Source organism: Pongo abelii, chromosome Y, assembly GCF_028885655.2.
Source record: "Pongo abelii isolate AG06213 chromosome Y, NHGRI_mPonAbe1-v2.0_pri, whole genome shotgun sequence".
Classification (NCBI taxonomy): Eukaryota; Metazoa; Chordata; class Mammalia; order Primates; family Hominidae; genus Pongo; species Pongo abelii.
In genome coordinates, this window is record NC_072009.2 from 13,096,563 (window position 1) to 13,112,932 (window position 16,370).

Sequence of the window (16,370 nt, forward strand, 5' to 3'; positions counted from 1 at the left end):
AGATGGGGAACCCGATTTAATATGCAGTCTGGCTATGTCCTTTTAGGGCACCTGTACTGTGTTAGGAGATTCTACCCCTTGTCAGCTTGGGCTTTTTAAAGTCTGAAGGCTGGAAGGGCTAAGTTGCCCAAGCAGCTAAGGTGGTGTCCCACTTGACTTTCTGGTAGCTCCATTCCAGGGAGATGCAGGGCTAATACCAATGGTTGACCAGAATGCTAAGCCAATAAGTCTTACACTGTGGGGCACTGTGTGCATGAGTCCTATAGACCGTCACTGCTCAGCCTCCTGGATTCTGCCTCTTTTCTAAGGGTAATTACAGAAGTATAGCATCCTCCTTTGCTCAACTTGCAACTACTTTTTCTGGGAAGCCTGGAAAGCCAGAGTATCTAAGGTTCTTGAATCTATGCACAGGCCTTTGAGGCTGCTCTGTTGAGACTCCAAGTAGCCCTGTGTGTTAAACTGAAGGCCTGGGTGAAGTAAGTTCATAAGGGTACCTCTTCTCCTGAGAGTTGCAAAAATCTGTAGGAGAATCATGGGTTCCCAGGGTCACACAGGCACTCACTGCTTTACTGGGTGGGGACTGTCCCATGACTCAATATTGTTCCCAGGTGGCCCATTTTCCTGCCTTGCTTTATTCCATTCTCTATAAGTTAAGTTGTTTCTTTGACTAGTCACAATGCAATTACCTGGATGTTTCAGTTGAAGGTGATGTATTTATGCACACCTTACATTTCTTTCTATGAGAACTACACAGGCTAGCTTCATCTAGTCAGCAATCTTGATCACTTTCCTATAATAGAAACAAAATTTTTATATTAAAATAATTTAATATTTTTTGAAAAGCAAATATTGATGTAATTTAACTCTTATATTTGTTGCTGTGACTTCTTTTCTAGAATTTATGTGAAAGAACATGGGCAATGGTTGCTGCACCAGAGTTATGAGAGGTTCTTCCATATTAGATGTACAAATTAATATATTTTGCAATGGAAGATTAAGAAAACTGAAATCTAAGATACATGAAAAATTTCTAAGTGAAAAGGCCAAATATTGGTTGATTTATAACAGTATCATAGTGACAGGGTGATAGGAGTGTGGTAAGTGATCAGGATAATATTATGCATAGTAACAGAAAAATTTGAATTTTAGAGAAAAATTGATTTACCGTTTGCAAATTAAGGTAATTAAAATACAGTGAATTTGAAAATACCTTTTTAGTGACAATGTTTGGACTTAATTTTTTCTAATTAACCAGAATTTTTTTTGTTTTGTTGAGGCTATTTTACTTTAAATGTGTGTGTTTGCCACTGATGTTAACTTATCTTATATTACTCAAGATTGTAGGTAACACAGGCTAACAATATACTATTGGGTGACAGTGAAATAAAATCCCGAGTGATTCTTTTGTCAGTGGTCTTTAACTTAAAATAATTTGGAAAATAGGGTTTCTACAAGATACATTTATGTTTTTCTTGTAACTAAAGGTTATTATGATGGTTCCAATGGAAATTGTATGAGTATAATGGTGCTACATTCTTCTGAATTCTGAACAACTATTTACAAAATTTTATTCAACTTTTTTCTGTTAAACATGTGACTTCTCTGGTCTGCTAAACACATAAAGACCTTCAGTTTTAATTTACATGAATTTAAAAGTAAAAGATATATTACTGTAAAATAAACTTTGGGTGTGTAACAGATCTATAGCAAGTAACCATAGTTATTTTTGGCTCTGTATCTACTTTGAGAAGAAACCAAAATATTAGAATGAAACAGATAATTTTACAAGTGTTGATAACTTACTACAAAATAAGAAACTTCATAGATTTTGAAAGCAATTCTATTTTCTCAGCTTTCTTTTTATTTTATTATTATTATACTTTAAGTTTTAGTGTACATGTGCACAATGTGCAGGTTAGTTACATATGTATACATGTGCCATGCTGGTGTGCTGCACCCATTAACTCATCATTTAGCACTAGGTATATCTCCTAAAACTATTCCTCCCCCTTTCCCACCCTCCACAACAGTCCCCAGAGTGTGATGTTCCCCTTTCTGTGTCTATGTGTTCATTCTCATTGTTCAATTCCCACCTATGAGTGAGAATATGGGATGTTTGGTTTTTTGTTCTTGCAATAGTTTACTGAGAATGATGATTTCCAATTTCATCCATGTCCCTACAAAGGACATGAATTCATCATTTTTTATGGCTGCATTGTATTCAATGGTGTATATGTGCCACATTTTCTTAAACCAGTCTATCATTGTTGGACATTAGCGTTAGTTCCAAGTCTTTGCTATTGTGAATAGTGACACCATAAACATTCGTGTGCATGTGTCTTTATAGCAGTATTATTTATAATCCTTTGGGTATATACCCAGTAATGCGATGGCTGGGTCAAATGGTATTTCCAATTCTGGATCCCTGAGGAATCGCCACACTGACTTCCACAATGGTTGAACTAGTTTACAATCCCACCAACAGTGTAAAAGTGTTCCTATTTCTCCACATCCTCTCCAGCACCTGTCATTTCCTGACTTTTTAATGATTGCCATTCTAATTGGTGTGAGATGGTATGTCATTGTGGTTTTGATTTGCATTTCTCTGATGGCCAGTGATGGTGAGCATTTTTTCATGTGTTTTCTGGCTGCATAAATGTCTTCTTTTGAGAAGTGTCTGTTCATGTCCTTTGCCCACTTTTTGATGGGGTTGTTTGTTTTATTCTTGTAAATTTGTTTGAGTTCATTGTAGATTCTGGATATTAGCCCTTTGTCAGATGAGTAGGTTGTGAAAATTTTCTCCCATTTTGTACGTTGCCTCTTCATTCTACTGGTAGTTTCTTTGCTGTGCAGAAGCTCTTTAGTTTAGTTAGATCCCATTTGTCAATTTTGGCTTTTTTTGTCATTACTTACAGTGTTTTAGACATGAAGTTCTTGCCGATACCTGTGTCCTGAATGGTAATGCCTAGGTTTTCTTCTAGGATTTTTATGCTTTTACATCTAATGTTTAAGTCTTTAATCCATCTTGAATTAATTTTTGTATAAGGTGTAAGGAAGCAATCCAGTTTCAGCTTTCTACATATGGCTAGCCAGTTTTCCCAGCACCATTTATTAAATAGGGAATCCTTTCCCCATTACTTGTTTTTCTCAGGTTTGTCAAAGATCAGATAGTTTTATACATGTAGTGTTATTTCTGAGGGCTCTGTTCTGTTCCATTGATCTATATCTCTGTTTTGGTACCAGTACCATGCTGTTTTGTTTACTGTAGCCTTGCAGTATAGCTTGAAGTCAGGTAGTGTGATGCCTCCAGCTTTGTTCTTTTGGCTTAGGATTGACTTGGTGATTCAGGCTCTTTTTTGGTTCCATATGAACTTTAAAGTGTTTTTTTCCAATTCTGTGAAGAAAGACATTGGTAGCCTGATGGGAATGGCATTGAATCTATAATTTACCTTGGGCAGCACGGCCATTTTCATGATATTGATTCTTCCTACCCATGAACATGGAATGTTTTTCCATTTGTTTGTATCCTCTTTTATTTCATTGAGCAGTGGTTTGTAGTTCTCCCTGAAGAGGTCCTTCACGTCCCTTGTAAGTTGGATTCCTAGGTATTTTATTCTCTTTGAAGCAATTCACTCATGACTTGTCTTTCTGCTTGTCTGTTATTGGTGTGTAAGAATTCTTGTGATAGACCACTAGCAAGACTAATAAAGAAGAAAAGAGAGAAGAATCAAATAGATGCAATAAAAAATGATAAACGGGATACCACCATGGATGCCACAGAAATACAAACTACCATCAGAGAATACTACAAACACCTCTATGCACATAAACTAGAAAATCTAGAAGAAATGGATAAATTCCTTGACACATACACCCTCCCAAGACTAAACCAGGAAGAAGTTGAATCTCTGAATAGACCAATAACAGGCTCTGAAATTGTGGCAATAATCAATAGCTTACTAACCAAAAAGAGTTCAGGACCAGATGGATTCACAGCTGAATTCTACCAGAGGTACAAGGAGGAACTGGTACCATTCCTTCTGAAACTATTCCAATCAATAGAAAAAGAGAGAATCCTCCGTAACTCATTTTATGAGGCCAGAATCATCCTAATACCAAAGCCTGGCAGAGACACAACCAAAACAGAGAATTTTAGACCAATATCCTTGATGAACATTGATGCAAATATCCTTAATAAAATGCTGGCAAACTGAATCCAGCAGCACATCAAAAAGCTTATCCACCAAGATCAAGTGTGCTTCATCCCTGGGATGCAAGGCTGGTTCAATATATGCAAATCAATAAATGTAGTCCAGCATATAAACAGAACCAAAGACAAAAAACACATGATTATCTCAATAGATGTAGAAAAGGCTTTTGTCAAAATTCAACAACCTGCACGCTAAAAACTCTCAATAAATTATGTACTGATGGGATGTATCTCAAAATAGTAAGAGCTATCTATGACAAACCCACAGCCAATATCATACTGAATGGGCACAAACTGGAAGCATTCCCTTTGAAAACTGGCACAAGACAGGGATGCCCTCTCTCACTACTTCTATTCAACATAGCATTGGATTTTCTGGCCAGGGAAATTAGACAAGAGAAAGAAATAAAATGCATTCAATTAGGAAAAGAGGAAGTCAAATTGTTCCTGTTTGCAGATGACATGATTGTATATCTAGAAAACCCCATTGTCTCAGCCCAAAATCTCCTGAAGCTGATAAGCAACTTCAGCAAAGTCTCAGCTTTATATTAAACTCATTTATTTAAAATCATATTGCTCTTGGCTTACAATAATCTTGGGCTAATTCTACTTTTTTTCTTGTCTGTCTGTTGCCAACTCTGGATATAATATTTAATTTTCTCTTCAGAAAATTTCATACAGCATTCTTTGGTTTGGGAGTGGTGGCTCACATCTGAAATCTCAGCAATTTGGGAGGCTGAGGCAGGTGGATCACCAGAGATCAGGGGTTCGAGTCCAGCCAGACCAATATATTGAAACCCAATCTCTACTAAAGATACAAAAAAAGTACACCTATCTATCTATCTATCTATCTATCTATCTATCTATCTATCTATCTATGTATTTCTCTCTCTGTCTCTCTCTCTCTCTCTCTCTCTCTCTCTCTCTCTCTATATATATATATATATATATATATATATATATGTATATGGGTGTAGTGGCAGGTCCCTGCAATCCAAGCTTCTCAGGAGGCTGAGACAGGAGAATTATTTGAAACAGGGAGGTGGGAAGGTTTCAATGTGTCTTCAGTTCTGGGTAGATTTTGGGCATTTGAGTGACACATAAAGAGTGGTTACGTTGCATCAGGCTCTATGAAAACCCGGTTTCTGCCAGTAGTAAAACCTAATAATGTTGGTAACATTTTTTCAGATACTGAAAAATAAAGAACATGTAAATGAATCTGTTTGAGTTTTGGTGGGTAATGCAGGCAGTAAGTTTAATATCATTTTTACAATCTTTAATTATTACTGCTGAAGACCAGAGTAGATTTTTTCTCCTCAATTTTGGCAACTATATAAGTATGTTCATAATGCCACTTTCACAGATGATATGAATATCAATTGTCAGGTGTGTTAATGTCTAAAATAAAACATTTGAGAATTGTATTACTTATCATGTCCAATACAATGTTTTAAGTTGCCTAGTTAAAAAATTTGTCACATGTATTGTATGCATAAATATCCTTTTTTAATATTGAGGATAAGATGTAAAATAATTTATGAAACTAAGATAAACTAAGTTTACTGAAATTATTTACTCATTTAAGAAATCCTATTACATTTTAAATAAATTGGTGTCACCTGTTAGTATTTGTTAGCATATTATTTTATTTAGATTTTGCCTCTAAAACAGGTAACAATCTACACAATGAGGGAAACAAAAATTCAATGATTGGCATGAAAATAAATTTCAGAAAAATAAAAGGTTTGTATGATGACTTAATTGAAATAATGTGAAGAGTAAATTTTTTAATATATGTTTTTACACATTGTTGAGCAAAAGTTACTCTGAGATAGAAATATGCAGAGAATACTATAATTATATTTTAAGACTCCCTTACTGAATTTTGCACTTAGAAAACCTCCAACACAGGCCCATTATTCCCTAGGCACTTCTTCCAAGAGAACAAACAATGGAAATGAATCACAAGACCACATTCACAAATATAAATGGATGCTCACCTCCTAGATACCAGCAGGTGCAGGTTGCTGAAGGAGCAGTCTTGTCTTGGGGGTCCATCAAGGGGCTCTGGGCACCAATGTAGATAAAGGGCCTGGAGCTCCACTGAGCCCTCTTGCCTGCAGAGGCCTCAGAGGACCCTGAGGGATGCCAGCCTAGGTGGTTTGACCTATTCCTGCCCTGCCTCACCAGTTAGTTTTTCCACAAATAAATCAGGATGGCTCCCAGAAATACAGCCCTACTAGAGGAAAGAGATCAAGAGTCTCAAAGTTCACACCCATTTTGAAACATTAAGTAAGTTATTGATTAATTAGTCAATAAGTTGGAGCAGAATGTGCTTCTGTGACCTCCTGAAATCACATTTTAGGGGGAAACCTGGGTGGCACCTCACTGACAATTTTCACTGGAGTAAGGATCAACAGGCTACCTGAGTTTCAGTGAATGTGTGCCCCTAGCCAAACCAGGGAGACATGGGTTTGGCAAAAGCAGACAATAAAGATGACATACAGTCTGTAAACGACATTAAATGCACACTTTTTTCTTAAAGTGCTAACCTGCTCTTTAACAAAGATTATAAGAGATCTTTTAGCACAGACACAATCTCTACAATTTCCAATACACCAGCACCAGCCAAGACATTGCATCCTCATGAAAGGGTTAGAAGAAGAAAAAACTGAATCCAGCCTAGAGGAGACCCTGTAAGACGATTCAACTTTATCAGAAGGTGACTCAGAAGGCTATGTAAATCCTGCTTCTTTTTATTCTCTCAATTTGCCTACAACCTGTATCAGCCACACTCTATTAAGCCCATCTCCTAACCTGCATTTTTCTACCTGGTACTTAGCCTACCACCCCCTTTCCAGCTTCTAACAATACAACTGCTTAATTAAAAGGAAATTAAGATTCACCCAATGAGGTTCCTCATTAATAGCATGCAGTGAACTCAGATGCAAAGTAAAACTCTACAGGTCACTCTTTGACTGGAAGAAATGTTGTTAATTATACCCATGATTGTTTTGTGTTATTTTCTATATCTATGATGCAAAGCTAGAATAAGAGCAGTGACCACCTCACCTGACAAACCTATGGCTGCACATATCTGTGGTCTGCAAGAAAAAAAAAAATCCTGATGCAGAAGACAACAAATGGGGAGATTTGGGGATTCCCTCAGGATGTTGGCAGAAATTTTAAAATAAAATAATTAGTAAAAGTTATAGGGAATAGTCACAAATTTTTGGAATGCTGAATGGTTACATAACTTGTAATAATTCAATGGGCTGAAGGCAGCCTGTTCCGACCTTAAAGCTTTTGCTCATAAGGTAAATACTAGGGACAATAGAGGCTTTCCTAGTTAATCTTATTAACCCTACCTCCATTAACTAACTTTTAAGCCAGATGGCCCTTTCTGGAAAACGTCGCCCAGGAAAATTTCCCCCAGTGTTATTTACTTTAGAATGTGGTACCTGAGGTTTAATTATTCAGAAAACTATTCTCTTAACCATTTTAATTATCCAAAGTAGATTTAGTCAAAGCTCTGTTATTATTTCTACACTAAATAAATTCCTGGAGTGTGAGCTGCTCAGGGTGCCACTGCCACTCTTTATGGGACCCTCCTTGGAGTCTATCAGTGTACACAGGCCCTCGGCTGGACTTGTAAAGCAGAATATCTGTGTGTCAAGGTACTTTATTCCCCCATTGCTGGGTCAGGAGTCTGCAAGGGATGGACACACTGCAGCTAGTGCCCCCATGAAAGGAGTGGTGCCTAAGTTAATGATATTAGAATGATTGACAGAACAATGAGAACTCTTCCAAAAAGTCAATGTTTCTTTCTGCACAAGTGCTAAAATATTGTAAAATGTTTGAGTCAATATTTAGTTGTCACCCATGCTGGAGTGCAGTGTTATAATTATGGCTCACTGTAGCTTTGACATGTCAAGCTCAATTAATCCTCCCACCTCAGCCCCTGAATTAGGTGAGACTGCAGGTTCATGTCACCATGCTCAGCAAGTTTTTGTGTTTTTGTACATAAATGGTTTCCCCATATTGCCCAGGCTGATCTCAAACTCCTGGGCTCCTGCAATCCACCTTCCTTGACTTCCTAAACTTCTGGGATCATAGGAGTGAGACATCAAATATTGCTCTGTAATTTCCATAAACACTCAAAAAACCACAAGTAAGAAAACAACTTGGAAAAAAAAAGAATAAACTTAGAGAAATATTGTTTTATTTCAAAATATATTGCAAAGTTACAGTAATCAAAACAGTATGGTGCAGGCATAAACACAGTTAAATAAGTGTTAAAACAAAGAAGAGAAACCAGAATAAAACCCACATGCATAAACTCAGCTTCTCTTAAACAAAGGCTCAAATTCCTCATGTTACAGAATGTTCTCCTTCAGCAAAATTGGGTTCTTGTCACATTACTAGGAAAGATTAGGCTCAGGAATGCTCCTAAAGGATAAGGAGTAGAGCTGATTGGGTAAAAAAAGTAATAATAATAAAAAATAAAAACTCTCAACAAAGAGAGTTGGATTCCTGTTTACAGGCTCCTACCTCCCAGATTGCTGAATGCCAGACCAGTACACAGGAACTGATGAAGCCAGGCTCGTCTTCCCTGTACAAGGGTTAAAGTTTCCATGGCTTTCCAAAGCTCCAATCCCTTCCCCGAGTGTTCAGGTGGAAATTATTCAAAGAGACTCATTTGGAAAAATGCAGGCTTCATCTGGGACAAGCAGTCTGATTTTTCAGCCTTCAGATTGTTTTAGGCTTGAAGATGGGGTTTTGGCTAAGACTCTTGGCTGTTTTCTAACTCCGTTATTTTCCCCTCTAAAGAAGTACAACTAATTTCTGTTAGAATAAGGATAAGGATGAGGCCAAAAACCACTTTTAAATGGTTTCCTGATGCCAGGGAGCACTCTTGTGAAAAAATGGCAGTCAGATCTTCCTTAGAGGCCTAAGTGTCCCCAGTGAAAGGGGCCATTGCCTGAGTCTCTGATAGTATGACTGTTTGAAGTTTGATAGCCTGATGGTGAAGAGAATCAAACTGGGTTATAAAAAGCACATATTTAAATGAAACAAAGGGAGAGCTTGAATGGACAGTTCAAAACTTCAAGGTCTTTCACCAGTTTGCATAAGGATAGGGATGCCAAACCCCAACAGGGAAAACAAACAAACAAACAAACAAACAAAAATTTACTCTTTTGACAATGTATCAGTCTTTTGGGTGCTTTTCCCCTAAGTCCAGTCCTAAGCCATCCAGTTTAATGTTTGGGAAATTAGCTCTTCCAAACTTGGAGGATGCATTGAAGTGGAACATCCCAAAGTATGGAGATGTGATTGTGATTACCTATCTGTAGATAACAAACAGAGGAGAAAACATGAAAAGTAAGCATTTTTTCAAAGGTGTTCTAAGCATTCAGGATGCATTCAAAAGGGGTATAGACTAAAGTTGAATGGCTATTTATCTAGAAAGAGAGAGAGGAGTACGTGTCCCTGATTCTTTTCTCTTCCTTGCAAATTCCCAGGATATGTTGAGCTATAGGAGAAGGAATATTCTTTTTTTCCACTTCAATCCATATATCCCTGAGTCCCAGTGATTGTAAAAGGGTGCCACCCATGGGTGTCAAGGCAGCTTTCACCAATGTTAACAGGGAGGCCTGGGGTATGGAAATATCTGCTCTTACCCACATGTGCCCTATCTCCCTTGCTGTCAGTAGTTCTGGAGTTCACCGGACCTCATTTATGGTATGGATAACAGCATAATCTTTATCCATGAAATTGGAGGTTTGGCTTAATCACTGGGAATTAGTTATGCTCACCTGCACCATGCTTTTTACCTCCATTATCATCTGCCTCTAGATTTCTCAAATTTTCTATTTTTTTCTACAGTGTCAACCAGAAGCTTGGAATTGAGACTGGGAGAAAATTTTGTCTCAGGGCATTGCATGGACTCTTTATCATGAGCTGAATGCTAAGATAAAGCTGTGGAATTGAGTTCTTCTTCTACAAGGGAGAGAAGAATGACTGTGACACACTGAGGAAACTAGTGGCTACAGTTGTACTCATAAAATTTGGGTGGGTGCCTTATTTGTTCCCGTCACTATGCAGAATTTGCAGTATAATTGTCCAGAACTAGAATGTTAATCCAGATATTTACATTACCAATTCCTTTTTTTTTTTTTTTTGTGGGCTGCAGTTGAAAATCACTAGTTGAGTCACAGAAATAAGCAGGATTGGTCTGAAATGTAGACAAAAATTCAAAACCAATGGGCTTAGAATTTAATGACAAGTCTATAAAAAGTTGTGAAATATTATCCTTATCCACTCCTCTTTTCTGTTAAAGAAACAAATCAAGATAGGACTGCATTGTTTGTAAAACAAACTTTATTCGTATACTTGACCTGATTATTTTCATAAAGTGCAGCAAGAATAAGTATTTCTATGTAAGTCTTTTACATTGGCTTTGATGGAACTCTGTTCCACAAGAAATTTCAGACAGGACTTTCTAAAGTCAAGCCCAGTCATGGGTTTGTACCATCAAATACTTTTGAGTTGGGTGATTCTCTCCTTTTATGGTCCCAAGATAAAGTTGGAGCTCCTGGGCCTGTCAGTAAGTGTCATTCTTTACTTACTGCAAATAAGGAACCCTACTAAAGGACCGTTTAGATGAGGTGTGAAGCCAATTTTTCCACTGAAGTGTTCTTGGCTTTGCAAGTTGAGCTTGACTACTTACAGGGAAGCTTCTTTTTTAGTCAAGGCCTTTGTAAAAAAACAGTTTCTCCAGTTGTGTTCTGTTGGAAAAGAAATTGGACTATTATTGCACTGATGCAAACACCTATATTTACATAAGTTAAGAACACTCACAACTATTTTTCAAATTCTGGAGAAGCCCTGCAGAGAAAGACAAACATGTTTCAAATGTTGTACACAGGAGGACACCTTACTCACATATTAATGGCTGTTTCCTTGACTCTGGTAAACAGTACAAGAATCACTAATGTTTCAAGTAAAACTCAAAAAGTTTACTTCAGTTTTCTATTAGTACAGTCCATTCAGTTAACACTTCTGTTGTTTGATATTCATGAATATTTTAGCTTTTTAAGAGTCCTGTAAGTTTTTCCTGTATTCCAGTGTCAAAAGCTCCAAAGTTAGCAGAAACCTGCAAGTGAGAACACCTGTCAAAGATCTATAGCTGATTTAAAAACCCTTTTATAAAAAATTAAAACAAGACAACAATTATCTATGTATAACAAAATGTGCAAGGTAGTTACAGTCAGAAACATGACAAAAATTTTTATTTCTATGGTTTGAAATACTATAACAACCTTAATTGTGGATAATAGCATACACTTCAGATATTAGAATTTTAGAAATCCCAAACAATTTTGGAACATGTATTAGTATTAGTCACCAAAACATCATCCAAAGAATATTGAACAACATTTTGGAAAGTCTATGTAATTAATCATGTCATATAATCCTGTTTACCTCTCTCGTGGATACTCCATGGGCCGTCTGTAGCATCCAAAATCCAGAAATTAAGAAACATAATTTTGGAGCTAAAATTTGATTTTGAGAAGGATGTTACATGTTAGGGGTTTAAAACACCTCTTATGTAAAGAAATACAATTCCAGATTATCATAAATTACTTCTTATTTAACTAAAATGCTGACTTGGACGTGGAAAAAGCAAAATCCTTTTATAATTCTTTATGAATTTTGGTAAGGAACAGATTAATGCCTTAAGAGTATCTCGTTGAGCTTATATTTCAATGCTCAACTTACAAGCATCTCACAGGCATGATAATAACTGTCATATGTGGACCTCACAAATAGAAGTAATTTTGACTTTCTTAACTTGCTTTTGAAACACGAGTGATTCGGTCTCTTTCTGGTAATAAAAAAGTTCAAAGAAGACTATAATAGCCTCTGATATTTTATAATGTCTTCTGCTTATACAGAGTGTTATGACAGAACCCAGAAGAAAGGTGAAATTGTGAGTCTCATATGCACATTCAGCTGACAGTAAGAATGTCATTTTCATAAATATATGAATATGACTGTCACTCATAAAAACAAGTTATGTGTGGTATTGTAATAACACTGGGAATGTTCTGCCAGTGTGCTTGTAATTTAAATATTTGTGAAGCACCTGTGTGATTTGAATCTCTACACTGGTTTCAGCCCACATGTGTTATTGTGGTATCTATTTGGGCCAATCTCAGGTGATATGCCAGGGCCCTTCTCCCAGTAAGAATCATGACAAATCATTACATCCAGCACCCAGATCATGTTACTTTTTTCCCTAAGCCATGCCCACAGAAATTATTGTGACACATCACTCTGTCAGCCACTTAGGTGATGTGAGTCTCCTCATTAGATTGTGGTCTGCACAGAGTGTGGTATAGTGATATATGTGTTCTAAGCACAGAGGTGTTGGAACTCCTTTGATAGGAACTTCTAAAGGGGGCATTGTGACAAATATCTTGGCCTAACCCTACGTGATGTAATTCGCTTCTTGAGTCCTGCCCTCATGGAGCATTATGACATAAATGTGAAACCTGAAACCTGTAACTATTTGTTATAACTCTCCTAAATGGGTCCTGTCCTAAGGGAGAATTGTGACATATCTCAGGACCCAGCATAAAGATGATGTGACTCTTCTGATTGAATTCACCTCACATGTTAGATTGTATTATATACCTAGAGAAGCACCTGGGTGATATACTCTTCTCTTCTGACTGAGCCCTGCCTACTTGGGACATTGTGTCATATATCTGAGCCTGTGTCATATGTGATGTGTATCTTTTATTCACCCTGATCCCTAACAATGATGTGATATGTATTGCTATGTCGAATACCTAGATAAAGTGACTCTTCTTTCTTTTTTTTTTTTCACCAAACCATGCCAGTGAAAATACATTTTGATCTATTGCAGAGTACAGCACCCAGATGATGTCCTGATTCTGCCTGGGTCTTGCAGAAAGAGAAGATTATGGCATATTGCTTGGCCCCTCACACTCATGATGTAATTCTCCTGCTTGTACCAGAGCAACCAAAAGTATTTTTATATATCTTGGGCCCATCGTGTAGGTGTTTTTGTTCTCTTCATTTCTTTGGGCTTGTTTTTACACATTTGGGATTGTGTCATATTGCTGGGTCTAGAATTCCGACACCCAGTTAATGTAATCCTCCTTTCTAGACCTTTCCTAGAGAGGGTTTGGTGACATATTTCTTGTCACAGCAAGTAAGTTGTGCTACCCTTCCAACAAGTTTTTTTCTAAAAGTGAGTTCACAATATTTACATTGCTTCAACTCAGTGGCATAATGATCAAAGATAATTGGCATTCCACAAATAGTAGATTTTTGCCTTTCATCATTATCCTTAGGGCAATAGTTATGGTTATATGTTGCATATTTGCACAAAGCTCACAAAAGTTTACAACACTAGCTCATATTCCAGAAACTTGGGTAGTACACAGAGTTTTATAACAGGGCCCAACAAAAGATTAAAATTGTGACCCATAATTACAAATTCAGGTGACGGCAAAAGATTTTAGCATCCCATATTTACAAAGCCCTCTGTTGAAGTTCTGACTCTAAGAAGTAAATAAAATACAAAGACAGAATTGTGACTTTCATATGTGGATCTTTCTACAGATGACATGGTGGTTAATTTCTGGGCACAGATCACAGGCATGATAACGGATTTTTCATCTGAACCCAGCCTACAAGGGCTCTGTTGATTATCATAACAGGGTTTATATCAATATGTATGTTTTCAGTCAAACAAGCATGTAGGCTTCAGAGTGGCTTGCAACTCTAAGGTATTTTGCATAAATCCTTCAGATATTGTAGAGCGTCTCATAGGATGACCAAGAACACATGAGAGATTGTGACACTTATGCACATAAGAAACTAACAGTTAAAGGTGTTGAGATTCTTGGCTTAAATTCTTTCCCATGGGTGTATTGTGAAATATTGCTGGGTTAGAATCATAAAAAGTTGACTCTTCTGCATGGATCCAGCCAGAAGGGGATATTATCACATATCTCTTGGCCTATCAGCTAGGTGATGTGTCTCTCCTCTGACAGTGCCCTCTCACAGGGGACACTGAGCTTATGCTGGATACAGCATCTAGGTAATGTGACTCTACTCTCCTGCCTGGATCTCACCTACCTAAGAAATTGTGACATACCACTGAATGTAAAACCTAGGTGGTGTGACTCTCCTCTTTGTGCTGGAATCTGCCATGACAGGGAATTATAACATATTGCTGAGCCCAGTACCTAGGGAATGTGACTATCCCCTATTTTTTCAACCCTGTATACAGTGGTCAAGATGACATATTATTTGAGACTATACCCAGGTGACATGACTCTTCTGATTGGATGCTGCCTAAAAATAAGATATAATGTATTTCTGACACAGGACACCAGATGATGTGACATTTCTATCTTGTCTCAGTCCAAAGATGAAATTCTAACATATACCTGGATTCAACTGATATGCACAATAATAATTCTCATGCATGGACCCAGCCAAGGGAGATATTTTGACTCTTATAGCTGGTTTATGGCCATGAGTAAAGTCCTAGATATCCTCCCATAAAATTCAGACAAGAGTATCCTATGCAGTCTATCATATAAAGTCTGCAAGGTACAAAGAGTGTCATAACAGATACCAGCAACAGGTGTTACGCACATTCAGCTGACACAGCTGTCATTTTCACACATGAACAGAGCCTATGAATGAGTTACAAAATCTCACACACATAAGGAGTCAAAGCTTGACATTGTTACTGTCGTACATGAGTCTTATCCACAGATGGTTTGGTGACATTTAAATCATAATTCTCAAGACCTGTGGTGCTTTGGCTAACCTACTGGAACACAACCTTCAATGTGATTTGGGCTTTTACACATGCATCTTGACCATTGTTGAGTTTATGACTTTACTTTGACCCAACTCATAGGAGGTGTCGACTCTCATACCCAACGACAGAAGATGTGTGGGACTGTAAAATTTATTTCTGAGCATTTTTGAATGTGTGATTGTGAAGTTTGACTTTGTCCAGTATCTGAGTATTTTGAGTAATCTTTCTAGGCCCCAAACCTAGAAATTGTGACATATGTGCACCAGCACTTAAGCGATGTATAACAACTTTTTGGCAATGCAACTAGAGGCATTTTACATATCACTGGTACCAGCAACGAGCTGATGTGAACTATTGGCCTAAACTCTAGCTATAAAGAGCACTATGGCTTTTATCTAGGTCCATCATGTAAATGATGTGAGTTCTTTCTACTGCCTTGGCCTTACTCTTATGGTGTATTGTGACATACAACTGGGTACTGCACTCAGGTGATGTGAAACTTTTCTGAGGGGATTTCTGCCAATAAAAAGCTTTGTAACATATTACATGGCTCAGGCCCTAGGTGATGTTTCCTCTCTCTTGCCTTGGCCCTGACCATCAGAGAGATTTTGACATATTGCTGAACCCAGCACCAAGGTGAGGTCACTCTCCTGCCTTGATCCTACACACAAGGGTCATTTTGACAAATATCAAGGCCAATTGCCTATATGCAGTTTCTCTCCTCTCCTTCCTAAGCCCTGCCAACAGAGAGGATTTAGATATATCAATGAAACCAGCATCCAGTTGACTGGCTGTTCTCCAAGAGTCCCACCTACAAGGATAATTGTGACATTTCACTGGACATGAACCCACTTAAGTGGTGTGACTTTCCTTTTGTTTCCTCTCCCTCCCCACAGGTGATACTCTGCCATATACATGATAGAGATAAAAGGCCTAATAATGACTCTTGTACCAGGAACCACGACATGTGCAGGATTGTGACTCTCAACTGAACCTTTCAACTGTCCTGTTTTCAGGACAGTTCAACTCTCAACTGAACCTTTCCACAAGTGTTATTTTGACATTTAGTTTTGCCCAGCTACTGAGTGATTTCATAATCCTGTCTATCTATAGCCTACATAAGACATTTTTACATATAACTGGGCCAAAACCTTGGTGATTTGACTTTTGTCTTAACAATGTCCTCCGAAGGGATGATAACGTATCTCTGGACATATCATCTAGCTTATGTGACTTTCCTCTCCTGACTGAACCCTGATTAAAGTAAAAAGTGTAGCATTTCTGAGC